The sequence below is a fragment of the Macaca fascicularis genome, chromosome 3, assembly GCF_037993035.2.
Source record: "Macaca fascicularis isolate 582-1 chromosome 3, T2T-MFA8v1.1".
NCBI lineage: Eukaryota > Metazoa > Chordata > Mammalia > Primates > Cercopithecidae > Macaca > Macaca fascicularis.
Window position 1 is genome coordinate 27,346,451 of NC_088377.1, and position 19,291 is coordinate 27,365,741.

Genomic DNA, 19,291 nt, shown 5'->3' on the forward strand with positions numbered 1-19,291 from the left:
GACACGTTGATGGGTGCAGGAGCCACCATGGCACATGTTTACCTATGTAACAAACCTGCACGTTCTGCACAGGTATCCCAGAACTTAAAGTATAATAACAAAAAAAAAATTAAAAAAAAAAAAATAGAAAATGTCAAGGGAATGAGAACACAAGCCAAAGACATGGGGATGTTAGCCAGCAGAGAGGCTCTTCCTTGCTGCCTAGTTCTGTGTGTTTTGACGCAGTTGGTCAGTAGTGTTCTGTGGTACAGGGGAAGAGAGTGATGACTCCCTCACATAGTCCGCTTCTGTGCCTTGGAGGAACCTCCTCCGATTACTGACTCCGTGCCTGGGTTTATTTTGCTAGGTTTTCTGGTCCACGGGGTTCACTAAGGCAGAGGCTGGCTGGCAGACAAGACATATCCTTACCCGTTGGGTGCTGGGAGGGAGACACATGCCTGCTCCTCAACCAGCCTGCAAAACTGGGCACCTCACCTCTCAGTGACCTGAGAGTTAGGGCTCCACTCTGCCTGAGTACTGCCCAAGCCAACAAGTCCTGGTTGGCTGGGATCTGCAGGGGTGTTGTGGGTGGGGATCACCTCATTTGCTGTACGGGTGCTTCCCAGGAGAACACAGGGTTGCGCATGCAAATAGAATTGAGGCAGAAACGAGACTGCTGGGCTGGAAGCTCTAGTGAGTGTGGTCCATTTGGCTGCTACAGGCGGGGGTGCGTGGAGCTGTCCACCCTGCCCTCTGCGTATTTCCCAGGGCAATAGGAGGCTGTGCAGCTCAGCAGATTTCAGGGAGAATTAAGGCCCTTGGGCTGGAAGCTCTAGAAGGCGTGGCCTGCTTGGCTAGGAGAGGTGGGGTTGGTCAGAGTCACCCCTTCCTGCTATCCAGGGGTTTCCTGGGACAAGAGGCGACACCTGCCGGTTGAACTCACTCAGGAGCAGGAAAGCGGAGCTGGAAGCTCCTGCGGGCGTTGCCTGACTGCCTCACTATCTGCTCTCTGGCCAGGTATTTCCTGGAACAACAAGTGGTTGCGCCCGCCAGCTAAGTTCAGGCATACGGGGCTGCTGGGCTGGACGCTGGCGCTGAACCCTGTGCATGTGCAGGGTGGAGGGGTGGCGGGTGGCTGGGGGCTGGAGGGAGGGGAGCAATGCGACTGCCCCTGGGCACTGTGACTGCAGTCTCTACTGGGGAGATGGCACTGGTGCCTCTGTTCCTGGGTCCAAGGCTTATGGAGGTCCCCTTGGACTCGAGAGCTGCCTCTACAACATTTCCAGCGGCTCTCTGCCTCAGTTTAGAAGCTGGTGGGAGGGTGCGGGGAGGCCAGCGGGGGAAGGGGGGCGGCGGTGGGGGTCTTCCGTTCGCAGACTCACACAGGATCCCGCGGAGAGCGTGAATCCCCTCACGGGCCCCTTACTCACCCTTTCCTGTGTCGGGGAGCTTCTCCCGGCTCCGCGTTTATCCCAGACAGGCTGCTGCCCAGCTGCACGCCTCTCTACTCTCTCTGTCTGCTTGCTGCCTTGCTGGAGTCCGACATGGTTGCTTAGACATCAGCTTGTGGGGTCAGTGTGCGCCAGGCTTTTGTCTCCTCTCTGTGAGAGCGGCGCCCAGGAGCTGCTTCTAGTCCGCCATCTTGACTCAACCCCTCTTAATCGCTCTTCCTGTGTCTCCGGCTTTTAGAACTAAAGCAGTTATAAGAATACAGACGTATTCCACTCAGTCGGAGTGTTTATAAAGGTGTTTATTTTATTTATTTATTTATGTAATCCCTGCAGGATAATTCTAAGTTGGTTTACTATACTTATCCAATGCATTTGTCTTTTCTTTGGTACCTTTTCTCCATGTAGTTTTGTTTGAGGTAAAAGACAGACCCTCCCGGTTTTGAGGTAAAGCAAACCTTGAAAAGAAATTATTTTAAAACTGCAGACTTCAAGCTGGTATGGAAAAAAAAATCTTGTTTTTAAATTACACTACTAAAGATTTAGATTTCTTTTTTGTGTGATGGAGTATCTCTCTGTCGCCCAATTGCCAATAAATATATATGCCAGGGAAGCATGCAGCACATCAAATGTAGTTAATATAGCATCCATAAACTTTTGCTTAGATGAAAAAAAACATTTAAGAATAACTTGATTATTTGAACAAGTCATAACATCAAATAACTAAATGGAAAAACCTGGGCTGTGTTTAAAAAGAATACATGTTGGGCTGGGCGCGATGGTTCAGACATGTTATCCCAGCACTTTGGGAGGCAGAGGCAGGTGGATTGCATGGGCCCAGGAGTTTGAGACCAGCCCGGGCAAAATGGCAAGACCCTGTCTCTACAAAACTTACAAGAATTAGCCAGCATTATGACACATGCCTCTAGTCCTGGCTACTCAGGTGGCTACTCAGGAGGCTGAGGTGTGAGAACTGCTTGAGCCTGGGAGGTGGAGGTTACAGTGAGCAAAGATGGCACCACTGCACTCTAGCCTGGGTGTCAGAATGAGACCCTGTCTCAAAAAACAGAAAAGAAAAGAGAGGGAAGGGAGGGAGGGAGGGAGGAAAGAAGGAAGGAAGGGCATACATGTATGCTTTGTAAATTATGCTTTTTAAAAACAAACTATTAAAACTTTTGCAACTATCTAGAAATTTTAGGAAAACGTACATATATATACCCTGTATTCAACACTACTCTAAACAGTAGTTTTACATCAGAGAACAATATAGACAGAAATTTCTACATTTACACAGCTTACATTATTGCAGGAGGTAAATAATAATACACGTAATTGTTGACTACACTTTATAATGTGCTAGAAAATGTTAAGTATTACGTCGTTGAAGTACTTGCATCTTTATTTTCCAGTATTTTACTCAAGAGACAGCTGTATATATGTTACTCCAATGGGCAATGCCTTTATTCTTTTTCAGTTGGAAGTTCTTATTCTATTGGACTATTTTTTAATTATATGAGCAACAGAAAATTCATCTGAAAACACAATCTATATTGTAGTTATTTTTGAAAGGCAGTATTTGTTTTACAGTCTAAGGAGCATCAGTTTAAATCTTATGAATATAATATAATGAGATGTAAAATCTGGAAATTTTTTTACACTACACAATTTTTCTATATTCAACAAAATATATTATGCCTTTATTAGAACACTATTACTTGCACATATTCAATACAATGTAGTTATTATTTTTGTATTTCCTTTTCCCCAGCGATATTAAGCACCATACTATGTCTCAGCAACATACTTATGTTTGAATGGAGTTCGTGAAAAGTAAGAGGAAATAGGGTGGAAATGAACCACTACCTGCTGATCATACTTCATTTATCTGTTTGGTGTTATGAAGATTTAAGATTCTTCAACTTAACCTCATTTCCACTATCTAGAGACATTAAGACTATTTTGCACAAAGTTGAATAACCACACACTTGATTACTTCACCAGAAATATTAAACAATGACAATCTGGAGGTGTACAAATAATGCCACTCCATAATTATTGAACTGAGATTCGTGTTATAATGCAAATAATAAGATTATATCCTCAGTTAAATTATATAAAACATGGTAACCTCCAAAAAATGTCACCATATCCACTCATATCACTAGTTTGAAAATATGTGTTTTCAATTTGATTACACAGAATATATTTTATTATAAAAATAAGTAATAAATTATCCTACAGAAAGGAATATTTTATTATTGGCACAGAGTCATCTACACAGTCAAGGAATACTACTTCATTAGTACTTAGTCATCAAATGGTTTTTGTTATTTAAAACTTCCTTGAAAATGCAATGCATTTGCTACAAAGTTTTACTAAGTTATTTATATATATATCACCATCCACTTTTCTGTATGTTCTTTAGGCACTCTGTGCTATATGCAAATGGAACACATTTTTCTCTCTGGATATTTGATTCTTTCTACTGTGGTAGACAGACCCTAAGGTTTTCAATCTCTTGGTGTTAAAAGCCTTTGTGTAATCCCCTTCTTTAGAATGTGAGCTAGACTTGTGACTTGCTTATAAACAATAGAATATGACACACATAAAGCAGTGTCACACCTGTGATTACATTACACTGTGTAAAACTGTTCTGCTAGCTCTCATTGTCCTGTTTGGTCTTTAAGAAGCAAATTGAGATGTTTTGGTGAGAGTCTGCTTATGAAAAAGGTTATGTGGCAGAAAAGATAAATGGCTAAGCACTAAAGGTGGCCTCCATTTGACAACCTTCCTGGATCCAGAGCGCTCAGCCATAGAGCTTCAAGAAAACAAATTCTACTGACAGCCTACATGAGCTTGGAAGTGAGTTATTTTGCCATTTGAGACTCCAGATAAGTGACACCCTTGATAGCAGATTGTAAGACCCATGGTATTTTTCTGTATTATGAATATATAGTTACCACTGCTTCAACAATTTGCTGTTTTTAGAATCCTGCTGAACACATAAACAAAGTTATTCTTATTTGTGGCTAATGAGCAAGAATATCTATAGTACAGTCAAATAGGTGTGTACTTGTTGAGTCAAAAGACATTAATTTGAATAGATATCATCAAAATAGTCTCCCCAAATTAGGATTTAATTTATCCTTTTATCATAGTGCAAAGAATTCATGGTCCAAAGGAGATTTAACCTCCACAACCTCCCTAAGAACTCAAAGCTAGCACTGCCAACAGACAATGGATTTTAGAGACTGCCCTAGATTCATTGCCAGTGTTGTCTCTGAAAATGAGATTTAGATCATGACACATATGACACACCATTCATCTGCATGATTCATTGTCCTTCAAATAGCTCAATTTGGGGTGGGTTTATTTGATTGACAAAATATCATAGGTTTGTTGTTGAATTACAAGTAAAGTTAGTAAAGTGAATATCTACCCTGACTTGTTTCTTTAGTAAATTGTACTGCAATGTTGTATATGCCCAAAATATAAAGTTCACCAAAAAAAAATGAGGCAAATGTCCACCTTATATTAATTTATTCATTTATCTACCAAAGCAATTCTAAACCTGTTCTAGTACGTTAGTTATATATATAGACTTAGGTATGCCCCAGAGTATTACTGAATATACATATGTATGTGTGTATGAATATATGCATATATATGTGTAAATGTGTGCACGTGTCTTATTCCAACTTCTACTGGTATGACAATACCACAGACTGTGTAATTTATAAAAAATAGAAGTTTATTTGGGTCCTGATTTTGAAGCCTGGGAAATCCTAGAATATAACACTGTCATCTGTCAAGGGTCAAGCCATGGTAGAAGGTGGGATGTTGGAAGTGAGTATGTGAGACAAAGAGTGGAAGTTGGGTGAAACTCAGTCTTTTCATTAGGAGGCCACTCCAGTAATACCTAACTCACTTCCACAATACTGGCATTAATACATACATGAGGGCTCCACCCTATGAAAGAAACATTCAAACCATAGCAGTATATATATATATGCACATATGTGTGTGTGTGTGTGTGTGGTTGTGTGTATACATACACACACACATATATTTGAATGAAGTCACAACAATTAAAAAGAATTGTGCCATTTACAGATAAAGAAGTTTAAAAAATAACAAGTCAGGGGGACAATGAACTTACTTTTGGATATGTGCCCAACACGTCCAAGTGAAAATGCCTGCATGAACTTGAATTAAGTTTCATGAATATAAAATTCATGAGAGAAAAAGGCTTAAGAAATTTATTTTTGATTTATGAACTTGATACTGTAGTTACAATTGATTAAAGTGAAGTAAAAAGAGTATTGTGGATATATATTGACTAAGAAAACTGCAAATATTAAACATGGTAAGGGAAGGGGGAAGGACAGGAAACCTGGAAAAAGAGGTAGAGATTTAAACAAAGTTTAAAAAACAACTAGTGTTAAAAATTATCAGCAAAGTACAATTATATGACAGGAAAATTTCCATTTTTGAAATTTGTAAGATATCAGATATTGTATTAGTCTGTTTTCACACTGCTATAAAGAACTACCTGAAACTGGGTAATTTATGAAAAAAGAGGTTTAATTGGCTCACCATTCCACAGGCTTAACAGGAAGCATGACTGAGAGGCCTCAGGAAACTTACAGTCATGGTGGAAGGCAGAGGGGAAGCAAGCACCTTCTTCACATGGTGGCAGGAGAGACAGAGAGAGAACCATGGGGAAGTTCCACGCAGTTTTAAACCATCAGATCTCGTGAGACTGAACTCACTATCACAAGAACAGCATGGCGAAATCTGCCCACATAGTGCAATCACTTCCCACGAGATCCCTCCCCCAACATTGGGAGTTACAATTCAACATGAGATTTGGATGGGGACACAGAGCCAAACCATATCAGAGATATGTGCAAGAACAGTTTGAAGAGAATTAAAAGGCCAAGAACAATGCATTGAAAAGTTACTGTGCCTGCGGAAGTAAAGGAGGCAAGCATAAAGCAGTCTTTCTAGAAGTGCGCATGAGAGGATTAGCAGGGAATTAGAAAAGGTGCCAGACCAAGGGGAGGATAGCTTATTTGTTTTTCTGTATTTTGAAAAGTGATACTCTTGCATAATTCCTATGCTTAGACCAAAGTGTCCATAGGCAGAGTGAAATTAAAGGCAAAAATAGATTCACATGTGGAGAAAGGACCTGCTAGAAATGAGAAGAGAAATGTTGCAGGTGTATATATAAAGAGGGAAAAGAAACTTCCTGTTTCGGGGGAAACTTCACAGAAAAAAAAAAAATTATATATATTTTTAAAGCCCACACTTTCTGAGTTCAGAATGGAAATAGAAAATGACACTCTGACAGACAAAAAGGCGTGCCTGCCCAGAGATATAGAGAACATGCCAAACTTCACGTAGGGCTGCAATATGGTTTGGATATTTATCCCCTCCAAACCTCATGCTGAAATGTCATCCCCAGTATTAGAGATGGGACCTAGTGGGAGGTGTGTAGGTCATGGGGATGCGTCACTCATGAGACTTGACGCTATCCTCACAATAATGAGGGAGTTCTTACTCGGAGTTCACGTGCAATCTCATTGTTTAAAAGAGTGTGGCACCTCCCCACTCTCACTCTTGCTCCCCTTCTTGCCATGTGACACAGTGGCTCTCTCTTTACTTTCTGTCATGATTATAAGCTCCCTGACACCCTCACCCAAAGCTGAGCAGACGCCAGCCCTATTCTTGTAGAAGTCTGCAGAATGTGAGCCAATTAAATGATTTTTCTTTATAAATTTCCCAGTCTCAGTATTTGTTTATAGTGACACAAATGGAATAACACAGCTATTTTGTATTTTTATTTCTTTGGACATAACTCCTTTGTATTTACCCTTTTTCATTTTTTTCTCCTGAAGAACTTTTATTTACTACATAAAATAGACACAGGCATTATTTTCTCAGAAAAAAATCCTTCTTCTCTTTTTTTGGTAACATATTAAGTAAGATAGATCCCACTCCATATTTGTTCTCCCTTTCACAATGCTGTATATATCTACTGATATATGTATATATTTTTGTATATATAACTATATATTTTGAAAAATATTTTGAAAAAATATTATGGAAGTTCCACAAAAAAGAAAAATAGAATTACCATCTAATCCAGCAACCCCATTTTTGGGTATATTCAAATGAATTGAAATAAGTATGGTGAAGAGATGTTTACACTCCTATATTCACTCCAGTATTACTCACAGTAGGCAATATTTGGGAGAAACGTCAGTATCCATCAGCAGATAAATACATTTAAAAATGTGATACACACAGATACACGTACACGCACACACAGAGAGAGAGAGAAAGAGAGAGACATAGAGAGAATGGAATACTATTAAGCTTTTAAGGTTTGCAAAAAAATAAGCAAATCTGGAGGATATTAGGCTAAGTAAAATAAGCCAGACACAGAAAAACAATTATCACATGATCTCACTTATATGCAGAATTAAAAATTTGAACTCATAAATTAACAGAGTAGATTTGTGGTTACCAGAGCTTGGGGGATGGGGAGGACATTGATGGGAAAAGGGGAAATTTTGTTCAAAAGACACAAATTTCAGTTACATGAGAGGAATAACTTCTGATGATCTATTGCACAGTGAATTAACTAGAGTTAATTGTTATGTATTATATATTTCAGAGTTGCTGAGAGTAGATTTTAAAGTTTCCTCACTGCAAAGAAATGATAAGTATGTGAGATAATGAATATGCTAAATTTGTTAGTCTGATATGGTTATTCCCTAGTGCATCAAATTATTGAAGCATCACATGCTACATTGTAAATAAGTAAAATCATTTCTCATTAATTAAAAGTAAAATTTTTTTAAATGTGAAAACTGCTTGAACCTTCAATGCTTTGCAGCCCACATTGTAGAAATAATGTAAGGTATTATTCTTATTACCGATAGGTGTTATCTAACTTGTGTATATATTTTACTCCGGGAGAAAGACATTTACCAGTAGAAAAAACAACACCGGATTTGGGAAGACTTCAACCTCTTCACTCCCCAACCTCCACTCCCTTCAGAGGTAGAATTTTTCTGAAAGGATCAGGAGAATGTATTTTCTCTGAAAAATTTTCTCAGAGAAGTATACCAAGAATGTTTGCTCCTTATACTCTACCTAGCCATCATCTACCACAGTCATTCATCTGGACTTCAAGTCTGGCCTGCTGGGGTGTAGGTCATCACCTCTACACCAGGCCACTATCAAGATCCAAAATGTGCTAAAACTTAAAGTCACTGCTATATTTGGTAGCAATCCAAAGTGGACCAAAACATTCCCTAAGTAATGCCAAGGTCAAAAAGATGATGTCGATATGTCAAATTTTGATCTCTGTGAGTGGGTACTACTAAATAGAGAGTTGTTATAAGTAGGATAAGAGAAGAGCTGTTGGTTGTTTCATCAAAGCAAAGAATATTAAGGAAATTAAAGTAAGCTATCAACAAGGACATGTCCTGTTTAATTTGTAATGTTTTCCTCAAATATGTTAAGTGTTATCCTCTCCCTAAAAGAAGAAAGGACCCTGCCTCTTTATAAAATTTATAGGATGGTACAATACAAGGCTAAAAAATGTCCTAGTAGACCTGTTTTTTAAAAAATATTAATGTGCCACTTTAGGCAGAAGGAACATGATCCTGGAGGGAAGCATAAGTACGCAGACAGAAATAAAGAACAATAGGGATGGTAACAATACAAGTAAATCAATATTAAGAAGAAAAGAACCAGGTAAGCGCCCATAAGTGTTAAATGTATAGAGAAATAAAAATAATTTTTAAAATCACATAAATGGTGAGAGAAGTAAACTGTTTTAAGGTCATAATATTATATGACAAGTTGTAAATTTTCTTATTTATACATGGGTATAATATGTCAAGAATTCATGTTGCTGGGATAATAGAGTAGTTAAAAAATGTATATTGATAGTAACATAGGAAAAATTGGAATTTAAAAAATCTTGGTTAATCCCAAAGGAGGTAATATAGTAAAGAAAATAAAAGAGTTGAGAGAAACAGTAAAGGAAAACAGTATACATAAACTCAAATATAAGAAAGGAAACAATGTATGTCAACAAACAAAATATTTCAATTAAAAGGCAAAAATTATCTTTTCTACTTTTAACTTCAATTTAAAAACACACACATGGTAAGTGAAGGGAAAAGGGCAGGAAACCTGGAAAAAGAGGTAGAGATTTAAACAAAGTTTAAAAAACAACTAATAGTGTTAAATATTATCAGCAAAGTAAAATTATATGACAGGAAAATTTCCGTTTTTGAAATTTGTATGCTATTGGATATTGTATTAGTCTGTTTGTTTTCACACTGCTGGAAAGAACTACCTGAAACTGAGTAATTTATGAAGAAAGAGGTTTAACTGACTCACAGTTCCACAGGCTTAACAAGAAGCATGACTGAGAGGCCCCAGGAAACTTACAATCATGGTGGAAGGCGGAGGGGAAGCAAGCACCTTCTTCACATGGTAGCAAGAGAGAGAGAGAATGAAGAGGAAGTTCCACACGGTTTTAAACCATCATATCTCATGAGATTGAACTCACTATCGTGAGAACAGCATGGTGAAATCTGCCCTCATAATGCAATCACTTCCCACCAGGTCCCTCCCCAACACTGGGAGACACATTTCAACACACAATTTGGATGGGGCCACAGAGCCAAACCATGTCAGATATATGTGCAAGAACCGTTTGAAGACAATAAAAAGGCCAAGAACAATCCATTCAAAAGTTACTGTATCTGCGGAAGTAAAGGAGGCAAGCATAAAGCAATCTTTCTAGAAGTGCACATGAGAGGATTAGCAGGGAGGAAGAAAAGGTGCCAGACCAAGGGGAGGATAGCTTATTTGTTTTTTTGTATTTTGAAAAGTGATACTGTATAATAATTCATATGTTTAGAATAAAGTGTCCATAGGCAGAGTGAACTTAAAGGCAAAAATAGATTCACATGTGGAGAAAGGACCCGCTAGAAATGAGAAGAGGAATGTTGCAGGTGTGTATATAAAGGGACAAGAAATTTCTCGTTTCGCAGGAAACTTCACAGAAAAAAAAATTATATATATATTTAATGGCCACAGCTTCTGAGCTGAGACAGAGCCTGTAATCCCAGCATTTTGGGAGGCCAAGGCGAGTGGATCACGAGGTCAGGAAATCGAGACCAGCCTGGCCAATATGGTGAAACCTGTCTCAACTAAAAATGCCAAAAACTAGCCAGGCATGGTGGCATGCACCTGTAGTCCCAGCTACTCAGGAGGCTGAGGCAGGAGAATCGCTCGTACCCAGTTGGCGGAGGTTGCAGTGAGCTGAGATGGCACCACTGCACTCCAGCCTAGGCAATAGAGGGAGATTCCATCTCAAACAAAACAAAACAAAACAAAAAAGACAACACTGAGGTCTTTTGGAGGGTGGAGGGCAAAAGATGGGAGGAGGGAGAGGATCAGGAAAAATAACCAACGGGTTCTAGGTTTAATACCTGGATGTAACAATCTGTTTTCACACTGATATTTAATATAAAGAAATACCCAAGACTGGATAATTTATAAAAGAAAGATGTTTAATTGACTCACAGTTCCACATGACTGGGGAGGCCTCAGGAAACTTATAATCACAGTGGAAGTTGAAGAGCAAGCAAGGACCTTCTTCACATGGTAGCAGAAGAGAGAAGTGTAAGCAGGGGAAATGACAGATGCTTATAAAACCATCATTTCTCATGAGAACTCACTCATTATCACAAGAACAGCATGGAGAAAACAATCCCCATGATCCAATCACCTCTCTCCCTCAAGATGTGGGGATTACAGGTCCCTCCCTTGACACATGGGAATTACAATTCAAGATGAAATTTGGGTGGGGACACAGAGCCAAACCATATTACTGGGTGATGAAATAATCTGTACAACAAACCCCTATGACTCAAGTTTACTATGTAACAGACCTGCACATGTACCCCTGGAAAGTTAAAAGAAAGTAATAAATACATAAAAAAAAATGTAACCTCTCCATTATTCTCAACAAATACCATCTTTCTAATGATTTGTTGTTTATTCTTTTTGCTATGTAGATTTCCAAAGATATGATAAAAAGATTTATAAAAGATACAGTAACATGATATATTTTTAATGACAAGTGATACTGATATTCAAAGATTTTCACTCACAGTAGACTCAAGATAATAAGAATTCAATTTCTTGGAACTATGCAGATTCCAGTTTCCCACAAGAAAATGCAATTTTTACTATGAGGCTTGCACCATGCATGATGATCTCACTTTGGCCTGTCTCTCAGTCACTGCACGCTTGAGATTCTGGCCACGTTACCTACTCATCACACATAAGTAACTGGCATAAGTAAAATAATCCTGACACAGTACTGAAAATTTACTGTGTGCCTGGAAGAATCAAAGGTCAATATCTTTGTCAGGCCATCCCTGAGCAAAACCAGATTCAACCCTGCTGGGGATTTATTCTGTTAAGCTTTCTCATTATCTTTTTCTAAGCTCTGCCTTGAATCATTGACCAACTCTTTGGTGCTCATGCTTTGTCTGACTTATCAAATACTTTTAACAAAGCCTGTTAACTTTATCCCTAACCATATTTTAAACCTACACTTTTATTTTGTGGAATTAAAGTAATTTAGTTCTTCTAAATATGGACCACTTGCTGATTTCTTGTTCCTGGAATCTTCTCTATATCCTCCATCCTCTGTTTTGCTGCCAGAGTATTCTTGGTTACACAAGTTCTATTCATCATATTTCATCCTAACTTGTCTCACATTATCTTTTTGTCTGGAAAATAAATTTTAAAATTCTTTTTTCCTGAATATGGTTCTCTTCATATCCGCCTTCAGTCTGCTTTCCCATTTTTTCATTTTTACTTCTCACTATACTCCATCTTACCGATGATCTGTATGAATTTGTGTGAAATCGAATACATTTCCTTTGTTAGTTAGAAATCAGCTGATGTTGTAACAAATTACCTTTCCAATATTAGTATTTTATCACACAGTTTATTTCTGACTCATATAACTATAATGGGTATTTATCACACCATTATTTACTAAGCAGAGGCATCATGCAATCAAGATCATTCCATAATGGAATTCTGCTATTTTCTATGGCTTCAGAGTCTTTCTATTCCAGAAAGACCATGGAGAGGAGTAGGAGGGAAGTTTTACACAAGGGGCTGGAAATGGCCCCAGGATAAAACCCAGTAATATGGACACATCCAACTGCCACAGAGGCTGGAGTATACTTTTGCTGGGTACCAAGGAAGAAAAAGAATGCGGTATCTGTGAACACATTGCTTTTTTTTTTTTTTTTTTTTTAACACAATGCCATGTTCCTATTTTCTTTCCATGAAATACCCTTCTTTAATCTTCTCTTGATATTTTAGTATCATTCAACACTCTACTTTTTTTTTAAATTCATTTATTTTTTATTATTATTATACTTTAAGTTCTAGGGTACATGTGCATAATGTGCAGGTTTGTTACATATGTATACTTGTGCCATGTTGGTGTGCTGCACCCATCAACTCGTCAGCACCCATCAACTCTTCATTTACATCAGGTATAACTCCCAATGCAATCCCTCCCCCCTCCCCCCTCCCCATGATAGGTCCTGGTGTGTGATGTTCCCCTTCCCGAGTCCAAGTGATCTCATTGTTCAGTTCCCACCTATGAGTGAGAACATGCGGTGCTTGGTTTTCTGTTCTTGTGATAGTTTGCTAAGAATGATGGTTTCCAGCTGCATCCATGTCCCTACAAAGGACACAAACTCATCCTTTTTTATGGCTGCATAGTATTCCATGGTGTATATGTGCCACTCTATCATTTTCATCAAGCTTATCTTTGACTGCCTTTTATCTTCCCTAGTAAATAGCATTATTCCTTAGGTAAAGTATTGCCAGGATTTAATTCCTCAGATCATTTACTCTATTTATTTACATGTAGTAGATATAAAATAAAAATATTTATTGAATTTGTTAATTATTAATTATTCCTCCCTAGAACCAGAATTTTGCAGGCATACCAGAGATATGTTTGTTTCAACTAATTATTTTTATATGCTTGTTAACACCAAAATAACTAGTAGAGGCAACAAATATTTAATACATCTGGAACAGAATAATCTCTTAATTATAATATGTTTTTCTCTCAGAAATGAACTGGCTACTAAACATTTTATAAGGTACTTTAAAAAGATCTCCATTCATTCTTGTTCCAGTTTTTTAATTACTTCCTGCTACTTTTGTTATCTTCAGTTAATTTAATTCTCAACATATTGCAGCAATTATTGCTGCCTACTCAAGCACATTTGTAAAATTACTACATATTATGAATATTCATACTGATATATTAAAGCTGAAGTAAAATTGTCCAGCAAAGGACTTGTACCAGAACAAACATTTGCCATTAGACTACCGTCTAGTATATGAAACAAAGTGGTTCACTCTGATAGACTAATACACACACACAGGAATATTTATATCTGCACAGTGATAACTAAAATATATCATTATACATGTGTCAATATTAATATATCCATTCAGAGAGTTTCAATAAAATATTATTTAGTTAATGCCATAACACTAAATTTAAATACATGGAAAATTGAGAAAATACACAAATCAAAAGCAAACAAATAATAAAACATGCCTTGAAATGTAAACAGGTAGGTGTTTTGTGAACTGTACTGAATAATTTAAACATGATTATTAGGAAAAATATATTTATAAAAGATACATTATAAATATAAGAATTGTGATGACCAGTAAATAAAATTAAGTATATGAATACTCACTGTTTGAAAAGTTGACTTTATAACACGATGTATAAGTGATCATTTTAAAGGAATTTGATGAGTCCAAGAAAATTTACTGGAACCATTAATAGCAAATGGTTTTAGTCTTCCCATACTAGAAGAAACACCATGTGAAACTTCAGAAAAGTTTGGGAGCAAAATATAGAGAATCATATATGTTAAGCTTCTTTTCTTTGCTTATTTACTTGTTAAACAGTAAGCATTAAAAAGTGGATATCATTGAAAAACATCATCTTAGTCCTAGCACTATAAGAAAATTTCATAGGCTGGGTGGTTTATAAATAACATAAATTTATTTTTCACAATTCTGGAAGCTGGATATTTTAGATGTCAACATGGCTTGATTCTGATGAGGGCCCACTTTTTGGTTCCTATAGGTAGCCATATAATTGTTGTATCCTCACATAGAAGAAAGAGGTCTAGAGAACTCTGGTGTCCTTTTTGTATGGGCAATAATCGTGTTCATGAAGGCTCCATCTTCATTATCAAATAATCTCCTAAAGACCCCATCTCCTAAGACCATCACATTGAAGGTTGTCATTTCAACATTTGAATTTTGTGGGGACACATTTAGTCGAGCACAGTGGTTAAACATAGAAATAAAATCACATCGATCTCATTGTTGATTCTTACGCAGTGTGCAGCCCGGGGAGCTGGACCAAGTGGCCGGTGCGAGGCCGCTGTAGTGGGGTTCAGCCACCTGTGCTGACTGCCAGGGGGCATGCTGAAACCTGGAGGACTTGGAGGGCCTAGCTCCTGTAGGGAGCCGTAGGTGCCCAGTGCCCGGGCTGGCAGAGATCATTCCAAGATGACCAAATAGGAACAGCTCCAGTCTACAGCTCCCAGCATGAGTGATGCAGAAGATGGGTGATTTCTGCATTTCCAACTGAGGTACGGGGTTCATCTCACTGGGACTGATTGGACAGTGGGTGTAGCCCATAGGGTGTGAGCCGAAGCAGGGTGGGGCATCACCTCACCCAGGAAGCACAAGCGGTTGGGGAATTCCCTTTCCTAACCAAGGGAATCTGTGACAGAGGGTACCTGGAAAAATGGGACACTTCCACCCTAATACTGCACTTTTCCAATGGTCTTAGCAAACGGCACACCAGGAGATTATATCCTGTGCCTGGCTTCGCGGGTCCCATGCCCAAGGAGCCTTGATCACTGCTAGCACATTAGTCTGAGATCGAACTGCCACAGGCAGCAGCAAGGCTGGAGGAGAGGTGTCCGCCACTGCTGAGGCTTGACTGGGTAAGCAAAGCGGCCACGAAGCTTGAACTGGGTGGAGTCCACTGCAGCTCAAGGAGGCTTGCCTGCCTCTGTAGATTCCACCTCTGGGGGCAGGGCATAGCTGAACAAAAGGTAGCAGAAACTTCTGCAGACATCCCTGTCTGACAGCTTTGAAGAGAAGAGTGGTTCTCCTAGCATGGCATTTGAGCTCTGAAAACGGACAGACTGCACCCTCAAGTGGGTCCCTGACCCCTGAGTAGCCTAACTGAGAGACACCTCCCAGTAGGGGCCGACTGACACCTCATACAGCCAGGTGCCCCTCTGAGATGTAGCTTCCAGAGGAAAGATTAGGCAGCAACATTTGCTGTTCTGCAGCCTCTGCTGGTGACACCCAGGAAAACAGGGTCTGGAGTGGACCCCCAGCAAACTCCAACAGACCTGCAGCTGAGGGTCCTGACTATTAGAAGGAAAACTAACAAACAGAAAAGAATAGCATTAACGACAGCAAAAAAGACATCCACACCAAAACCCAATCTGTAGGTCACCATCATCAAAAACCAAAGGTAGGTAAAACCACAAAGAAGGGGAGAAACCAGAGCAGAAAAGCTGAAAATCCTAAAAACCACAGCGCCTGTTCTTCTCCTAAGGATCCCAGCTTCTTGCCAGGAACTGAACAAAGCTGGACGGAGAATGACTTTGACAAGCTGACAGAAGGATCTTCAGAAGATCGGTAATAACAAACTTCTCTGAACTAAAGGAGGATGTTCGAACCCATCGCAAGGAAGCTAAAAACCTTGAAAAAAGATTAGACGAATGGCTAACAAGAGTAAACATCATAGAGAAGACCTTAAATAAGCTGATGGAGCTGAAAACCATGGCACGAAAATTACGTGATGCATGCACAAGCTTCAGTAGCCAATTCAATCAAGTGGAAAAAAGTATCAGTGATTGAAGATAAAATGAATGAAATGAAGTGAGAAGAGAAGTTTAAAGAGAAAAAGAGTAAAAATAAACAAAGCCTCCAAGAAATATGGGACTATGTGAAAAGACCAAATCTATGTTTGATTGGTGTACCTGAAAGTGATGGGGAGAATGGAACCAAGTTGGAAAGCACTCTTCAGGATATTATCCAGGATAATTTCTCCAAACTAACAGGCGGGCCAACTTTCAAATTCAGGAAATACAGAGAATGCCATAAAGATACTCCTCAAGAAGAGCAACCCTAAGACACATAATTGTCAGTTTCACCAAGGTTGAAATGAAGGAAAAAATGTTAAGGGCATCCAGAGAGAAAAGTCAGGTTACCCACAGTGGGAAGCCCATCAGACTAACAGCAGATCTCTCAGCAGAAACTCTACAAGCCAGAAGAGAGTGGGGACCAATATTCAACATTCTTAAAGAAAAGAATTTCAACCCAGAATTTCATATCCAGCCAAACCAAGCTTCATAAGTGAAGGAGAAATAAAATCCTTTACAGACAAGCAAATGCTGAGAGATGTTGTTACCACCAGGCCTGCCTTACAAGAGATCCTGAAGGAAGTACTAAACATGGAAAGGAACAACCAGTACTAGCCACTGGAAAAACATGCCAAATTGTAAAGACCATCAATGCTAGGAAGAAACTGCATCAACTAATGAGCAAAATAACCAGCTAATATCATCATGCCAGGATCAAATTCACACATAACAATATTAACCTTAAATGTAAAAGGACTAAATGCCCCAATTAAAAGACACAGACTGGCAAATTGGATAAAGAGTCAAGACCCATCAGTGTGCTTATTCAGGAGACAATGTGCTTATTGCAGAGACACATATAGGTTCAAAAGAAAGCGATGGAGGAAGATCTACCAAGCAAATGGAAAACAAAAAAAAAGGCAGGGGTTGCAATCCTAGTATCTGATAAAACAGACTTGAGACTGACAAAGATCAAAAGAGACAAGGCCATTACATAATGCTAAAGTGATCAATTCAACAAGAAGAGCTAAGTATCCTAAATATATATACACCCAATACAGGAGCACTCAGATTCATAAAGCAAGTCCTTAGAGACCTACAAAGAGACTTAGACTCTCACACAATAATAATGGGAGACTCTAACATCCCACTGTCAACATTAGACAGATCAGTGAGACAGAAAGTTAACAAGGATATCCAGGACTTGAACACAGCTCTGCACCAAGTGGACCTAATAGACATCTGCAGAACTCTCCACCCCAAATCAACAGAATATACATTCTTCTCAGCACCACATCACGCTTATTCCAAAAATGACCACATAGTTAGAGTAAAGCACTCCTCAGCAAATGTAAAAGAACAGAAATCACAACAAACTGTCTCTCAGACCACAGTGCAACCAAATTAGAACTCAGGATTAAGAAACTCACTCAAAACTGCACAACTACATGGAAACTGAACAATCTGCTCCTGAATGACTACTGGGTACATAACGAAATGAAGGCAGAAATAAAGATGTTCTTTGAAACCAATGAGAACAAAGACACAACATACCAGAATCTCTGGGACACATTTAAAGCAGTATGTAGAGTGAAATTTATAGCACTAAATGCCCACAAGAGAAAGCAGGAAAGATCTGAAATCAACACCCGAACATCACAATTAAAAGAACTAGAGAAGCAAGAGGAAACACATTCAAAAGCTAGCAGAAGGCAAGAAATAACAGATCAGAGCAGAACTGAAGGAGATGGAGACACAGAAGACCCTTCAAAAAATCAGGGAATCCAGGAGCTCGTTTTTTGAAAAGATCAACAAAATAGATAGACTGCTAGCAAGACTAATAAGGAAGAAAAGAGAGAAGAATCACATAGACACAATAAAAACGATAAAGGGAATATCACCACCTACCCCACAGAAATACAAACTACCATCAGAGAATACTATAAACACCTCTATGCAAATAAACTAGAATATCTAGGAGAAATGGATACATTCCTGGACACATACACCCTCCCAAGACTAAACCAAGAAGAAGTTGAATCCCTGAATAGACCAATAACAGGCTCTGAAATTGAGGCAATAATTAATAGCCTACCAAGTAAAAAACGTCCAGGACCAGACAGATTCACAGCCGAATTCTACCAGAGGTACAAAGAGGAGGTGGTACCATTCCTTCTGAAATTATTCCAGTCAATAGAAAAAGAGGGAATCCTCCCTAACTCATTTTATGAAGCCAGCATCATTCTGATACCAAAGCCTGGCAGAGACGCAACAACAAAAAAGATAATTTTAGACCAATATCCCTAATGAATATCGATGCAAAAATCCTCAATAATATACTAGCAAACCGAATCCAGCAGCACATCAAAAAGCTTATCCACCACGATCGAGTTGGCTTAATCCCTGGGATGCAAGGCTGGTTCCACATATGCAAATCAATAAATGTGTAATAAATACACAGAACCAAAGACAAAAACCACATGATTATCTCAATAGATGCAGAAAAGGCCTTCGACAAAATTCAATAGCCCTTCATGCTAAAAAGTCTCTATAAACTAGGTATCGATGGGACGTATCTCAAAATAATAGGAGCTATTTATGACAAACCCACAGCCAATATCATACTGAATGGGCAAAAACTGGAAGCATTCCCTTTGAAAACTGGTACAGGACAGGGATGCCCTCTCTCACCACTCCTATTCAACTTAGTGTTGGAAGTTCTGGCCAGGGCAATCAGGCAAGAGAAAGAAATAAAGGGTATTCAATTAGGAAAAGAGAAAGTCAAGTTGTCCCTGTTTGCAGATG

The 19,291-nt window shown here is 38.8% G+C and overlaps 2 long non-coding RNA genes across 2 annotated transcripts in view; one reads left to right on the forward strand and one right to left on the reverse strand.

Moving 5' to 3' along the window:
* The window catches only part of LOC135969816 (uncharacterized), a 107,237-nt gene extending 105,599 nt beyond the window's left edge, over positions 1-1,638 (reverse strand). Inside the window, exon 1 of the long non-coding RNA XR_010585223.1 lies at positions 1,410-1,638. This is a non-coding gene — a long non-coding RNA (uncharacterized lncRNA). The remainder of the gene's footprint in view (positions 1-1,409) is intronic.
* A 32-nt stretch (positions 1,639-1,670) lies between these two features.
* Positions 1,671-8,892, forward strand: LOC123572258 (uncharacterized). Its single transcript, XR_006696637.2, has 3 exons — positions 1,671-1,725; positions 3,196-3,257; positions 8,596-8,892. It is a non-coding gene; the product is annotated as an uncharacterized lncRNA (long non-coding RNA).
* The last annotated feature ends 10,399 nt before the right edge of the window (positions 8,893-19,291 follow it).